Here is a 16,074-nt window from a genome sequence, read left to right as displayed (position 1 = left end):
CAGGCTGCCTGGGACCTTTCCCCAACTGGGTCTCCAGATGTGCTGTGACACAGGACTTCTCAGCACTGTTTGAGTGTAGATGTTTGTCAAAACCCAATTTGAAAAAAAAAAAGACCAATTTGGTGATGTATCTTCTGCTGTTTCTAGTTATTTTCTTTTAATGTTAGTATATTGAAAGTAAGCTAGATAATGCTCTAATAAATATTGGTATTATTTATTTGTATATAATGAATGGCTTACTCTGTTAACAAATCCTTTGAACCTGAGGCGAAAGTTTCGGCAAAACAGACCACAGGGAAACTCAATAGACAGAATTTAGTAATTGTACAAGCTTTCGGCGTATTTCCTCAAATGCAACATCATCTCATAGATAGGGTAGTTTGCAATCTGCTTATACCACAGAACTGAAAAAGGATGTAACCTATTTCTCAGCTAACAGATCATAAAAATTATTTCTGATGATGGATTGATGAATGATTTTTCATAAATCATTTTGGTAAATCTAGAAGGACTCAAAGGATGCAGTGGCACTGACTTAATAAACCATACTTCACACTTTTACAACTTTATCCAAAAAAGTGAAAAACAAGAAGTGACCTGATAGCAATCTGTTTTCATTCTGTTAAGTAACATTTTTCTATAGTACTGATCACCTATACATTTTTCACGTCTTCCACTGAACCAAAGCACAAAGAACATTATCTTACATAGTAGGTACTCATTGCTGAATGCATACATAAATAAATGAAGGAATTGCTGACTAATAGGTAGTACATCTTCAACTTCACAAGGTAATGCCATATTGCTTTTCAATCAGGTCACCAATTTACACCAGCAGAAGTGGTTATTTTTAGAGTTCCATCTGCTCCACACTCTCACAAAGCTAGGTATGGTCAGACTGGCCGTTAATTTTCTGCTCTGCTGGTGGGTATAAAATGACCTACCACAGTCTTTGCATCATTTAATCTATTTATCATCTCTTTGTGTTTCATTTTTTGGTCAAATTATCTATTCTTATCATTTTACCATTCTTTCAGTAGCTGGTCTTTTTCTTATCTGAAGTAAGACAATACAACAGACCCCAATCTTCTGATTACAGTGTTTCAAGTATCTTTTCCAACTTCACTGGGTTTTTTTTTTTTTTGATGAACCCAAGTTCTTATTTTAAATGTAATCAACACACCTGAAAGTAACACAACATCATGAATCAACTATATTCCAATAAAATTTTTAAATAAAAAGCTGGGGAAAAAAAAGCTGAAAAAAGTGTAGTCAAAATTGCTTATCAAGCCATGATTTTTTGGGGGGAGGGGGCATGCCATGCAGCATGTGGGATCTTAGTTTCCCAATCAGGGATTGAACTGGTGCCCCCTGCAGCAGTAGCACAGAGTCTTAACCACTGGACTGCTAGGGAAGTCCCTAAGATACATATTTTTAATCTAATGTATAAAAGCCTTTCTTCCCCAAAGTTCAAAGAATTTACCTATATTATCTTCTTAGTTTTATAGTTTTGCCTTCTACATTTAAGACATCAATCAGTTGGAACTGATTTGCATCCAGTATGAGGTCCAGGTTTAGTTTCATTTTTTTTTTTTTAACTGCATGAGTAATTAGTCCCAAATGTCCCAAACCATTCTTTCTCCATTGATTTAAAAAGCCAACTCAGAGTTCTCTGGTGGCCTAGTGGTTAGGATTCCAGGCTTTCACTGCAATGGTCCACATTCAATCCCTGGTCAGGCAACTGAGATCCTGTAACCCGTGGGCTATCACCCCTCAAAAGGGCAGCTCAATTTTAAGTTTTTTCTACGTATGCATAGATCTGTTTCTAGACTTCTGTTCCACTTGTTTATTTGTCTATTCCTATACTACAACTCATTCATGTTAGGAAGGAAGGAAAGGATACAGGAAAGCTGACATATCCATACTGAAAATATTCACAAAGGACTGGTGTAATCTTTGTCAGGGAGCAGCATGAGTGGCAACCATCCATTGCATCAAGATATCCTGCTCTTCTCCCTACTCGGTGATTACTTCTTTTCTGATTCTTTTTCTTTTACTCTGTAAATATACTGCTACTACTGCTGCTAAGTCGCTTCAGTCGTGTCTGACTCTTCGCGACCCCATGGACTGCAGCCTACCAGGCTCCTTCATCCATGGGATTCTCCAGGCAAGAGTACTGGAGTGGGGTGCCATCCCCTTCTCCACTGTAAATATAACCACTACCTAAAAGCTCTGATGCAGCACATTTTGTTTCTTTGGAATCTCTTCACCATCTCATTCATTTTTAAGTCTTCAGTTCTCACCTGTAAGTGGGTGACTTAAATCTCTACTTCATGAAGCATTAGATCATGCACATACCTATACTCAAGTATCCATCACCATGTATTATTTACCTGTTTATATATTTATTTCCCTATGCTTGATAGGGATTAATAGCAAATGGGGTAATCTCTTAGTACAGACAGGATGATCATTAAATAATCATTTGTTTAAGAAATGTTGACAACTTTATCCATTAGCATCTCCTTTAACTGTTCTTAAGACCTCTCTTTAAACATTCCTTATTCCTTAAACTGCAGAGTCCAAGACTATTGACTTTGCATATCTTCAGGTATTCACTGGTCCTAAAATTTCCTTTCCAAATCTCATGATTTGAAAAGAATACTACTTAGGTTTAAATGTCTACCACTTTCAATTCCTCTGAAGGACCAAGAAACCCTACAATAGTCTGTACCTATTTGTTAACTGCACATTAGTTTCCTTCCCAAGTCCTTAATAAGAACTCCAGGGTTACTGGTGCCCTGCTTAATTTTTAACCTTCACATTATTATTTCATCAGAGGAAAGAGCCCAGGGTCATATTCTACTGTTTGTTTTTTTAAATTTCAGGAGATTAATTCATACCTACAGCTTCTAAACCATGAAATTTGAGCACATCTTGATACACCTTTAAGATTTCTTCTACTGCATTTCTGTCTGTTAGGATAATAGCATGATTATTAATACTGATAAGTAAGGTCTGCTATTACACGATAGGAGTCCAACAAACAAAAAAATTCTGTTTCTAGTACAAACTCAATGACGACCAAGTTATCTGTCAAAAAATATAACTGCATATTTAACATATTACTCTGCCCATAAGAGACATGCATGCAATGAGTGAGTGTTCTGAAATACAATAAAGCACTACATAATGTATTACTCAGAATTACTCATAAATTCATACTTTCAAAACCTGAGTAAAATTATGAGGTACTATCTCACACTCTCCAAACTGGCAAAAACAAATCCTGAAACTATCAAGTGCTGATAAAAATATAAAGCAACAAGAAATTTTCACATATTGCTGGTTGAGTGTAAACTCATAGAACTACTTTCGAAAACAGTTTGACAAACACAAAACGGAAGCTGTGAAACATCTATGACCCACCCAATCTTACCATACATGAAAGTAAGACAAAATGCATAAGAGTATTTGCTACAGGATTGCATACAGTAGACAAAAAACTAAATTACCTAAATGTCCACCAATAGACTGATTCAGAGTTTCTCTGGTGCCTCAATGGTAAAGAATCTGCCTGCCAATGAGGCGATATAGGTTTAATCCCTGCATCGGGAAGATCTCCTGGAGAAGGAAACAGCAACCCATTCCAGTATTCTTGCCTGGGAAATCCCAGGTACAGAGGAGCCTGGCAGGCTACAGTCCATGGGGTTGCAAAAAAGTCTGGACACGACTTAGCAACTAAACAACAATACAAGACTGATTAAATTGTGGATTTGTACAATGCTGTACAGCAGGAAATGATCACATTAGAGATGTGCATAAACAAAATGGATGACTCTCACAAAGTAGAATTAAAAAGTTGCTAAAATTAAAAACTATGATATCATATAAAGTTTTAAAAAATGAGTACAAAAAATAAAAATAAAAAAGGCGTAACAGTATCAGATAGTTTTGGGAAGTGCTTAGCCACTCAGTCGAGCCTGACTCTTCGTGACCCCGTCGACTGTAGCCCACCAGACTCCTGTGTCCATGAGGATTCTCCAGGCCAGAATACTGGAGTGGGTTGCCATGCCCTCCTCCAGGGGGTCTTCCCAACCCAGGGATTGAACTCAGGTTTCCCACATTGCAGGTAGATTCTTTACCATCTGAGCCACCAGGGAAGTCCAAGAATGCTTGAGTGGGTAGCCTATCCCTTCTCCAGGGGAACTTCCCAGGAATCAAACTGGGGTCTCTTGCACTGCAGGCAAATTCTTTACCAGCTAAGCTACTAGGGAAGCCTTAGTTTTGGGATATAGTCAAAAGAAAGCAAAATTACTTAAAATTCCAAGAGAATGACCAACACCGAATTCAGGATGAAATACACAAAGATATATAATCAAAAAGGAACATATATTAAGGGCTTCAATTCTGCATACTGGCATAAGGATAAACATAGAGGTCAATGGAGCAGAACCAAGAAACCAGAAGTAAACCTAGTAAGTATGGCCAAATGATTTTTAACAAAGAAGCCAAGATACATCAACGGGGGGGAAATGGTCTTTCTTTTCAACAAATCGTGCAATGATCACTGGATGCCCACCACAACAACACAAAAATTAACTATAAGTGGGTCAAAAGCCTTAGTATAAGAGCTAAAAGTAAACAGAGGAATGATTTTAAGTTAGGGAAAGATAAACTGAACTTCCTTATCAAAATTAAAAACATTTGTGCTTCAAAGGACACAGTCAAGAAAGTGAAAGGCCAACGCAGAGAGAAAAGATCTGCAAATCATATATCATGTAAGGGATTTGTACTCAAAATAATATGACAATAAAATATCGCCTTACACCTATGAGAATAGTTATTGATATTATAAAAAGGACAAGATACTGGCAAGGATGTAGAGAAAAGGGAACCCTCATGCACTGTTCATTGGAATGTAAACTAGTACAGTCACTATGGAAAACAGTATGGAGGTTCTTCAAAAACTTAAAAGCAGAATTATCAAATGACCCAGCAATTCCACTTCTGAGTGTTTTCCAAAGGAAAGGAAAACAATAACACACACATACACCCTGAAATATTTTTCAGCCATAAGAAAGAATGAATTCTTGCCATTTTCAACAATATGGATGAACTTTGAGGGTACAAGGCTAAGTGAAATAAGACACAGAGAGACAAATACCTTGTGATCTCACTCATATGTAAAATCTAGACAAGCAGCATCAAGCTCATATACAGAGAACAGACTGGTGACTGCCAGAGGCGGGGTGGGGTGGGCCAAATGGTTAAAGGGGTCAAAAGGTACAAACTTCCAGTTACAAAATAAATAAGCTATGACGATAAAAGGTATAGCATGGTGACTATAGTTAATTATGTTGTTGTTTAGCCGCCAAGTCACGTCTGACTCTTTTGCGACCCCATGGACTATAGCCTGCCAGGCTCCTCTGTTCACAGGACTTCCCAGGCAAGGATACTGGAGTGGTTTGCCATTTCCTTCTCCAGGGGATCTTCCCTACTCAAGGATCAAACTTGCATCTCCTGCACTGGCAGGTGGATTCTTTACTGCTGAGCCACCAGGGAAACCCCACAGTTAATTATGTCCTTCAGTCGCCCAATTGTGGCCAACTCTTTGTGACCCCATGGACTGCAGCACACCAGGCCTCTCTGTTGATTATACTGCAGTGCATATTTAAAAGTTGCAAGTTCTCATTACAAGAAAAAAATTCTGTAACTATATAGTGACAAATGTTAACCAGACTTATTATGTTGCTTATTTTGCAATATCTGCTATAATTATAAAATTATCATATACACCTGAAATAAAATGTCAAACTTCAATTAAAAAAGAATCCTACAACACAACAGTAAAAAGACAACCCAATTAAAAAGGAAGCAGAGGATATGAACAGACATTTCTCTCAAGATACCCAGGAGACCAAGGGGTCACTTCAGAAAACAGTTTCTTAAGAAGTCAGTTACCATATGACCCAGCAATTCCACTTCTAGAAAGACCCAAGAAAGATGTAAACATATATCCACACAAAAACTCAAGACATGAATGTTCATAACAGCATTACTAACAATTGCAAAGAGGTAAAAATGCAAACGCCCATCAACTGATGAGTAAAAAAACAAAATATGGAATATTCATACAACAGATTATATGGCAAAAAAAAGAAAAATACTGAAACATACTACAACATGTATGAAAATTAAAAACATTATGCTTAGTGAAGGAAGCCAGACACAAAAGACCACATACTGTATAATTCTATTTATATGTAATGTCCAAAATAGACAATTCCACAGAGACAGAAAGGAGATTAGTGGCTGCCTAGGGCTGAAGAGGTGAATGCTAACGGTCATGAGATTTCTTTCTAGGGTGATGAAAATGTTCTAAAATTAGATAGTAGCAATGGTTATACAACTGTGAATATAGTAAAAAACAAACAAAAAACCCATTAAATTGTACATGTAAAGTGGGTAGTTTGTTAAGTAAATTCTATCTTAATAAAGCTGTCTTTAAAAAATTGGGCTAACGATTAACAACAAACAAAGAACTTGTACAAAGTAGCACCACTCAAATTAGTTTCTTGTTGCAAGGGGCAAGATTTACTGTTTAATATACGGACCCAACTGCTGCTGTTGCTAAGTCGCTTCAATCGTGTCTGACTCTGTGCAACCCCATAGACGGCAGCCCACCAGGCTCCACCGTCGCTAGGATTCTCCAGGCAAGAATACTGGAGTGGGTTGGTATTTCCTTCTCCAGTGCATGAAAGGGAAAAGTGAAAGTGAAGTTGCTCAGTCGTGTCCGACTCTTAGCGACCCCATGGACTGTAGCCTACCAGGCTCCTCCGTCCATGGGATTTTCCAGGCAAGAGTACTGGAGTGGGGTGCCATTGCCTTCTCCAATGGACCCGACTATTATCACCTTAATCCAAGAATCAACTTTAGCACTACTAAAAGTAGGTCAACCAGGTATTATGTGCATTATGACATGATGCAAAATGAGATAGAGCTATGATGCATTCTCACCAAAATGTTTAGATATAAATCCATCAAGCTTTTCCCTGTAAACTTTAGAGATAAATACAGGAACAAAAGGAACAAACTAAGTGATACCATAAGAATTCAACTGTACAAAAGCATTCTCAGGACAACCAGTCCAGTCTCTTTAAAGTCAGCATCACTGAAAAATAAAGACTAAGCTAGGTTAAGGGCTTCCCAGGTGGTGCGAGTGGTAAAGAATCCGACTGCCAACGCAGGAGACACAGATTCAATCCCTGGATAGGGAAGGTCCCCTGGCAAAGAAAATGGCAACCCATTCCAGTACTCTTGCCTGGGAAATCCCATGGACAGAGAAGCCTGGAGGGTTATAGTCCATGGGGTCACAAAGGAGTCAGACACAACTTAGCAATTAAACACAAAGCTAGATTACAGACAAATTAAACAAAGTGCATTTTAATTTACTTTTATTTTTATCTTATTTATTTATTTTTGGCCATGCTGCACAGCTTGTGGGATTTTAGTTCCCCAACCAGGGATTGAGCCCAGGCCACAGAATGAAAGTGCTGAGCCCTAACCACTGGACTGCCAAGAAATTCCCTAAACAAAGGGTTACAATGGACAAAGTCCTGGTTCAGATATTAGTTTGGATAGCCAGCAGTAGCAGACTTTTTTTTTTGGATCAGCTGGAGAAATTTGAAAAGCAGCACCTGCATACTAAAGGAAATGAATATGGAGTGTGGGTATCACCCAGTTTAAAAAAAACCCAAGCTGTAAACTTGTCTCATTTTAGTAAAATAAAAGTAAACACTTACATATATGTGCTTAGAGAAAGATGGGCGGGGGGGGGGGGGGACAGGGGCGGGGAAATGCACCAAAAGATAACAGTAGTGATTTCTGAATGACAGCAATGTCAAGTTTTTATTTTCACATATCTGTATACTCTAATATTCTACACAGCACATTGACTGTTTTTTTAAAATAAAAGAATTAAAGACAGAATCACATGGGGGCTTTAATAAACTAACAATGTCCAGGCCTTATCTCATATATATTTAAAAACGTTGAGAACGACTGCTCTTAAGAATTGGGAGTGGATAAAAGGGAAAATTCTTGTTTAGGTTTGTCTTTAAAAAAGACATTCATGGACTTTTTTACTTACTGAGTGAGGAGATCACTCTAAATAGAGGCAGTAATTATATCTTTTAGAGGGAGCAAATCATATTAGACAATTTTACAAATTAGGATCCTTGGTTCAAAAAAAGAAATCCGGTTTCGGTGTATTAGCAGAATAGGAAATTTATCAACAGGATATTGAGAGTTCAAAAAAAAAAAAAGATGATTTGGCAAACCTGTAAAAATCAAGTCAAGTTAAGCAGTCAAAACCACCAACCAAAGTCACATCACAGGAAGAAGTCTCTCAGAAAACTGCCCACTAGCTAGCATGCCACTGCCACAAGTCAACAGAATTAATTCTTAACTGTCCTTGCTCCTTTGTATCTCTCTCACTCCAGATTCAAGTACCCATTCAAGTGTGGCACAGCTGGGTCACAGCTACCAGGGGCCTGGGAAAGAAAGTATATGTGTGTACGCAAACAAGTTACATGTCCTTTTCCAGCTTCCACTTCTACCAAGTTTCACAAAAAGGCAATATTGGAACAGGGTTAAATGGTAAACAGACAAAAGAAACAAAGAAAAACTTGAAGCCCAATCACTAGAATGTCCAACATATAAATCTTCCCAGTATTCCCATTAGTAACGAATTTTAATCATTGTGCCTTCTGATTCATTCTCCAAAAAACATTTCCTGAAAGTAATTCACAAGGTATAAAATTTTTAGACTAAACTTTGCAACCTTTCTCAGGTAGTTATCTCCTTTCCAACATTTTGTTATTAAAAAGTCACAAGCACCTGCTGCAAACAGACCTATATACTATCCCACTAATAGAAAGGTAATTGACTTAAATCACAACAGTTCCAAATAAACAAACATATTATGAAACATACTATGTTACAAAAGTATATTTATCACCTGATGCAATCTGACACATTAAATTCCGGCTATAAGAGTCAGATAACTAAGTGGATTAGTTTTATGTACAAGCATATTTAAAAATCTCTTCTCAAGAATAAATTTTTTGCTCAAAATCCAAACATTACTTGTAAGTTAGAAGAGAAGACTCTGGATCTGGTTGGCTCTGCCATGTACTAGCTGCAGGACTTTGGACAAATCACTTCACCTCTTTTTGCTTCAAATCCTTACCTGTAATTGGAGCTTGTTCGAAAGTCTATGATTAAGTGAGTGAATATATGTAAAGTGTTAAGAACAGTGCCTGGATGCTTTTCTCAGGGAAATAAAAAAAGGGTCTTGTTTACAGTGAGTACTCCATAGGTGTAATGCTTAATAGTTAGGGACTGCTGCTGCTGCTGCTGCTGCTGCCAAGTCGCTTCAGTCGTGTCTGACTCTGTGCGACCCCACAGACGGCAGCCCACCAGGCTCCCCCGTCCCTGGGATTCTCCAGGCAAGAACACTGGAGTGGGTTGCCATTTCCTTCTCCAATGCATGAAAGTGAAGAGTGAAAGTGAAGTCGCTCAGTCGTGTCCGACTCTTCGCGACCCCACAGACTGCAGCCTACCAGGCTCCTCTGTCCATGGGATTCTCCAGGCAAGAGTACTGGAGTGGGGTGCCATCGCCTTCTCCGAGTTAGGGACTAGGAGGAATAAAAGGGCTTCCCAGGTGGCACTAGTAATAAAGAACCTGACTGCTAATGCAGGAGACATAAGAGACATGGGTTTGATCCCTGGGTGGGGAAGATCCCCTGGGGGAGGGCATGGCAACCCACTCCAGTATTCTTGCCTGGAGAATTCCATGGACAGAGGAGCCTGGTAGCTGGCTACAGTCCACTGGGTAACAGAGTCGGACACGACTGAAGCGGCTTGGCTTGCACTTGCACACACGGGGTGGGGGTTAAACAATAGGAAAAAAAATGCTGTTTTGAGAAGAGAAAATTTCAGACCAAACAGGCTGAGGAAACTACTCACCAGTAACCAAAAGAAGAAAACAAAAACACTACAAACCCAGTATACTTAGCTCAATTTTATAATACAACAAATATACACTAGGTAGGAAAAAAAGGACAAGAAACAAACTACCTGGAAAAGTTAACACTGAATTGGGCACAGGACCAAAACAAACACTCTATTTTACAACCATGTTGAAGGAGGGTTAATATCTCATACAATTACTCTATGCTGCTCAACAGAGAAACTGTGAGAAAATGAAATGAGAAACACTGAACAAACCAGAAAAAAAAAAAAGGCTACCAATTTACAGGAAAATCTAGAATGTGGGACACTGCAGGAGAATTAAACTGGTTTCTTCAACAAAGTACAAAAGAAAAAACCCAGAAGAAACATACAAACTAAGAGGCTTAAAAGAATATCAGTCAATTATAGTGTGTGGGACCTGGGTACTGATTCAAATAAAGAGAAGTCAACAGAAAACTAATAACCAGAAAATGAAAAAAAGAATACCAAAAAGCCCATGTGCAACCATTGTTCAGATTTCATACAATTTAATTCAATGACTAAAAGGTAAAGACAATTTTGAAAAATTTACTTGACAATTATGAAGTCCTTACAATGGTCAGGCATTGTATTAAGAACTATACAAATGTTATGTCATTTATTTACCACAAAAACTCTACGAGACGGTACTATTACCCCCATTTAACAACAAAGAAGCAGGCAGAAATCACACCTAAAACTTTACCAAAGTCTCAAAGCTTTAAGTGGTAATGCAGAGATTCAAACCAAGGGCACTATGCCCACCATACCACCACACCATCTCTCTACATGATGTGGTGAAAATCCAGCTTTGGAATCAGACAGCTGTCTGAGTCCCCACCTCTCACTATGTTATGCAAACCACTGAACTTCTTGGATCCTCTGTACACTCACGTATAGAAGCATTAATATCACCTATTTAAACAAGTGTTTTAAGGAGTAACAAGAATATATGTATATATAAAATGGACTCTGTTACACCCTCTAGCTTATGAAGCCTTCAATAAATGGTTCTCACTATCCTTCCACCATACCTGGTAAGACTAATTAGAAAGCAGAGCTAATAATTCATAAGCACATAGCTGGAACACTGGAATAGTTCTACCTTTTAATTAACTAACCGAAGAACCCCCAAACCAACTTTTCAACATACTTGTAAACTTCAAGGACAGCAGTAATTCAGAAGAGAACCTTTTTATATAATGACATTTAAATATATAATCCTTGGTGGCTCAGACAATAAAGAATCTGCCTGAAATGCAGGAGATCCAGGTTTGATCCCTAGGTTGGGAAGATCCCCTGGAGAAGGGCGTGACAACCTACTCCAGTGTTCTTGCCTGGAGAATTCCATGGACAGAGGAGCCTGGTGGGCTACAGTCCATGGGGTCGCAAAAAGTCTGACATGACTGAGAGACTAACACTTTCAAACTTATCATCAGCAGAAACCAGAGTTTGCAATATAAAGTATAATCAAAAAATTCTTAAAAGACAACCAGAAACACAACCAACATATTCCACACATACAGACCTGCTGCTCAGAAAAGTGCACTAAAACTTTGTTCATACTGATGATCCTCTTGTCTGACATCTGATTAATATATGACAAAGTAGTTTTATTATAGAAAAGGAAGGTAAGCTTAATGACTACGTGAAAAATTAACTCCTGATAGCTCAGTTGGTAAAGAATCTGCCTGCAACGCAGGAGACCCCGGTTCGATTCCTGGGTCGGGAAGATCCCCTGGAGAAGGGATAGGCTACCCACTCCAGTATTCTTGGGCTTCCCAAGTAGCTCAGTTGGTAAGGAATCTGCCTGCAATGCAGGAGACCCGGGTTCGATCCCTGTATTGGGAAGGTCCCCTGGAGAAGGGAATGGCAACCCACTCCAGTACTCTTGCCTGGAGAATCCCATGGACAGAGGAGCCTGGCAGGCTACAGTCCATGGGATCGCAAAGAGTCGGACATGACTGTGTGATTAACGTTTTTTTTTTTTTTTTAAGAAAGACCGCTTTCTGTGTTGTTATCCTGTGAATATTTTTGTGCTTATCTGTTAAACTACTAAGTTCCAGTGTGGTAGGAATGTTTTATAGTCATCTAGGCATTCCTAGTCCTTAACAGGCTGAAACTGGCACCACAGTACAGCCTCCAGCATTTCTTAAAGTGTTTCTTAAAAGAATGATTGAATCATTTTGTTTGAAAAATTATGTGCCCAACAGATCAGTTAAAGGTCGATTTTTTTAAAATAATAAATAATTTTTATTATTACTATTATTTTTTGTCATGCCATGCTGCATGTGGGATCTTACTTCTCCAGCCACATATCAAACCCAGGTTTCCTTGCAATGAAAGCGAAGAGCCTTAATCACTGGACTGCCAGGGAAGTCCTACCAAAAGGCTGATTATTTGCTTCAGGAAATAAAAATAACTATTAGATGCATTTAAATATTTGCTGAGTATATCTGAAATCACCTGTAAAATTCATAACATGAGCAATATTTTACCTCATTAGTTAAGATATACCTGTGGACAAAAGAAGTTCAGCTCATCTCACTGAATTATTTTTCAAGGTTGATTGTAGCCAATTTTGTTTTGAGCAGAAATCCAGTGGGAAATAAAAATCAGTCTGATTTTGAAGTGACTTGGGCAGCTACCTCTCAGCACAACCACATATCAAACTGCAGACAATGGCAACTATAGTCAGTTATGAAGGAGTATGTCTTCTATGTGTGAAAGAAAAGAAAGTGAAGTCGCTCAGTCGTGTCCGACTCTTTGAGACCCCATGGACTGCAGCCTACCAGGCCCCTCTGTCCATGGGATTTTCCAGGCAGGAGTACTGGAGTGGGTTGCTATTTCCTTCTCCAGGGGATCTTCCTGACCCAGGGACTGAACCCAGGTCTCCCGCATTGTAGGCAGATACTTTACCATTTGAGCCACCAGGGCAGTCCCTTTCTATGAATGGGGAAAGACAAAAACTTTATTCAAGTTTTTCATCTTAGTATCACCTAGATTCCCTCCCCATCCCAATTATTTGAAAAACCATAAATACATACCACAATTTGCCTTTCCACAAACACTTTTTCAGTTGGGATATTTAAAAAATTGCTTAGGTTTAAATACATGCTAGTTGGATGAATATCTGAATTTATTTTCCTCAACTAAAATATTGGGAATAAAACAATATCTACCTCACAGGAATAAACTAATAAAAATATAAAGCAATTCAAGCAACTGTAAGCCTCTGGCACATTAGTTACTCCTGTTACTAAGTGCATATACTTTACGTTTTAATCATAAAACAAAGATACGCAATTTGTTGGAAGTATGATTCAAAATTGTTATGTTTTATCTAAGTATTTAAATATTAATTACAAGCAGAAATATGTCCCAGATTTCTTGTCATTCCAAACTTACTAAAATGGCTGCATGTGCTGTCCCCAACCAAACTACTAAACAGCCACTGACGAGAAAACCAAGCTGAATTCATTCAAAATAAAAATGGCTTCCTAACACCACCCCACCACCACCAAATTTCATGAGCTTTGATAAGATACTATTCAGAATCAATTAAAGGAATATTTGTATCAGTATGTACAAACTGTTTTGAGAACTTTTAAAAAAAATGAGGTCTCACCCAAGTTTATGGGTTCAGTAATCAATAACAGCAAAACACAAAGCAACTGACTTGTAATTTCTATAAAGCACTTTAAACGTTTTTTCTGTAAAACCACCAAAATAATTTAAGAACAACAACAACAAATCCTAGGGGAGTTGACAAAAAGTAAACTTTTGTATTGAACGAATGTGGAAAGGTAAATTCAAATTGACTCCCTACTGAAGGAAGATGAAGTAAAATAATTTATTTTCCTATTAATTCCAAACTTCTCATTCACAATTAGCACTTTATTATTGTATCTTTTAGACAGATTTCAACTTGAAACTGGAGCATCTTCCCAAATACTGAAGTTAACTGTTTTTGATTTCCATTCTATGTCCTTTTGTTTTCAGTTAAACCTCTGGATCTAATGGGGTTTTTTAAAGCAGCAAACAAAAAAACAGCCTTTTGTTTGAAAGGGCACAACAATCAGGCACTCCACTTAAAGTCTGTTTTCATTTGTCTTACATTCTTCTGATACATGTCCCAACATACAAGACCTTAGAAATGGCCAGCAATCGACCAGACTGCAAATTTAAGTCTATTGAAGACCAATCACTATACTTTTTGGAAGGAATTACACAGAATGTGACTTGTTACTAAACTAAAACATAAGCCACCATAAACTTTATTTTTCCCAGATAAGCAATAAACATTAACAGCAAGTATTTTAACAAATATGACAAACCAAAGTAACAGCACAAGTTGGCTGATAAAATTAACACCACAGCACAATTTCAAAACTATTAGCAACTACCAAAAAACCGCACCCACTCTTATGTAAACTTTTGGAGTAAGCAAACTACTTTAGCCTCACCTTTGTTTTCACCTAGCAAAGACTCTTCAAGCTAAGACAACAGTAAGATCAAAAGACCCAGTTGTTGAAAAACAACTAAGGAAAAATAACTAAGAATTCAAGACTTGTTAACGTATTTAAGTTACTAAGCTCGGGGCACTTCCCCAAGCTACAGCCATTTTAGATTCAGCCTTTCTTTTGAGTTTCACGGGGAGTAGGGAGAGGTAGATGTAAAACAGAAAAAGTCCTCACTAAAACATTTGAAGATCGACCAGCTTTTTTCTCCAGGTAGGGAGGAGTCGGTAGGGGTTGGACAGACCATCTAAAAACGAAAACACTTTGCTACCAAGGGGAACCGGAACACTGGGGGCAGGAGTGCGGGGTTAAAGCTCTTCTTTTCCCCTCAGATACCCCACATTAGACTCACACGTTTTTTTCCCCTTAGATTTTTCCATCACTGGAAAACAAAAGCCCTTGGCTCTAATTTAAGAAGGAGAAAGAAAAAGTAACCCGTAAACCAAGCTACTCAATCACCAACAAGCCGGAACGCCTGGAGAGGAGCCAGAGAGCCGCAGGTGAGCGTTCCGACCCGAAGAGCAAAGTTGAAGTAGGAGCGCTCTGGCAGAGTCTCGACGACGCTCGTGTGCAAAGCTCCACGCGTGGGCGAAGGTGCCCCGTTCGAACCACACGACCCGTGGGCTCTGCTCCCGGTCCCCGGACCGACCTACACCCAACCACCTGTGTGAGAGAGCCCCCTTCAACTTGTTTCAACAGCCGGTCAGTCAGGCACCGGGTGGAGCCCTGCGCCGGATCACTCACGATCCCCTACTGCCCCGTTGTCGGGAACGCTCACTCACCGGGCAGTGGAGGGGCTACAGTTAGGGACCAGTCGCGGCGTCTGAGGGCACGTCCCCAGCTTCCAGATCCGGCAGAGGTGGAGAGCCCACAACCATAACAAAGGTCTTCCCAAAATGGCTGCCCGGCCCACACGGCCCAGGAGGGGCAGACCGGGTGGAGGGGGTGGAGCGACGACCAGCCCGGCCCTCCCCCAATCTGACCCCGCCTCGCACACGCCCACCCGTTCGCACCGCCCACAAGGGCGCATGCGCATGCGCATGAGCCCTGTTCGCGTGACCCCCCCCCTTCCTCCCCCCCACCTCGCAGGCGCCCCAAGCAGCGAACGTTTAGCCGAGGGGACGGCGGTTATTCCCTGCCCCGCCCCCAGCTCCCTCCGCTGCGGCTCTTGGCGGCGCCCCCGCCCCTCTACAGAATTGAACACTGTCTTTCCTAGCGCCGCCTCAGAGGCGGAGACCAGCTGGATTTGGTACTCCCCTTCATATCCCCTCTCCAGGCCCTAGGGCCTGTGCGCCGGTGAATGAGTGGGTGGGGGTGTATATGTGCACCCGTTTTTCCCCGCCCCTTCATTCTGCACCTTCCCACACCCCACCTCTCAGCAAGCGCACTTCTCCAAACTACCTCTACAAGTACTAACAAACCGGTTTTGTAGGGGCGTGTGTTTTCCGACCCTTTCCCACCTTCGGCTCCTTCCTTCTTTCACGTGCGCGCGCCGTTA

The 16,074-nt window shown here is 39.9% G+C and overlaps 1 protein-coding gene and 2 long non-coding RNA genes across 3 annotated transcripts in view; 1 reads left to right on the top strand and 2 right to left on the bottom strand.

The window, feature by feature from the left end:
• IPP (intracisternal A particle-promoted polypeptide) overlaps positions 1–16,074 on the bottom strand; it is a 75,605-nt gene that overhangs the window by 16,893 nt on the left and 42,638 nt on the right. The gene's annotated exons all lie outside the window — the stretch shown is intronic.
• LOC145505776 (uncharacterized) lies at positions 7,452–15,469 on the top strand. Its single transcript, XR_014053288.1, has 3 exons — positions 7,452–9,477; positions 11,434–11,941; positions 12,916–15,469. It is a non-coding gene; the product is annotated as an uncharacterized LOC145505776 (long non-coding RNA).
• On the bottom strand, positions 7,456–11,394 carry LOC145505775 (uncharacterized). The gene is made up of 2 exons (XR_014053287.1): positions 9,889–11,394; positions 7,456–9,635 (listed from the first exon to the last, which is right to left on the bottom strand). It is a non-coding gene; the product is annotated as an uncharacterized LOC145505775 (long non-coding RNA).

This window comes from Giraffa tippelskirchi, chromosome 5 (genome assembly GCF_054371585.1).
Source record: "Giraffa tippelskirchi isolate mGirTip1 chromosome 5, T2T-mGirTip1v1.2.pri, whole genome shotgun sequence".
Classification (NCBI taxonomy): domain Eukaryota; kingdom Metazoa; phylum Chordata; class Mammalia; order Artiodactyla; family Giraffidae; genus Giraffa; species Giraffa tippelskirchi.
The sequence above is the reverse complement of the archived record's forward strand: the minus strand, read 5'-3'. Positions and strand labels throughout refer to the sequence as shown.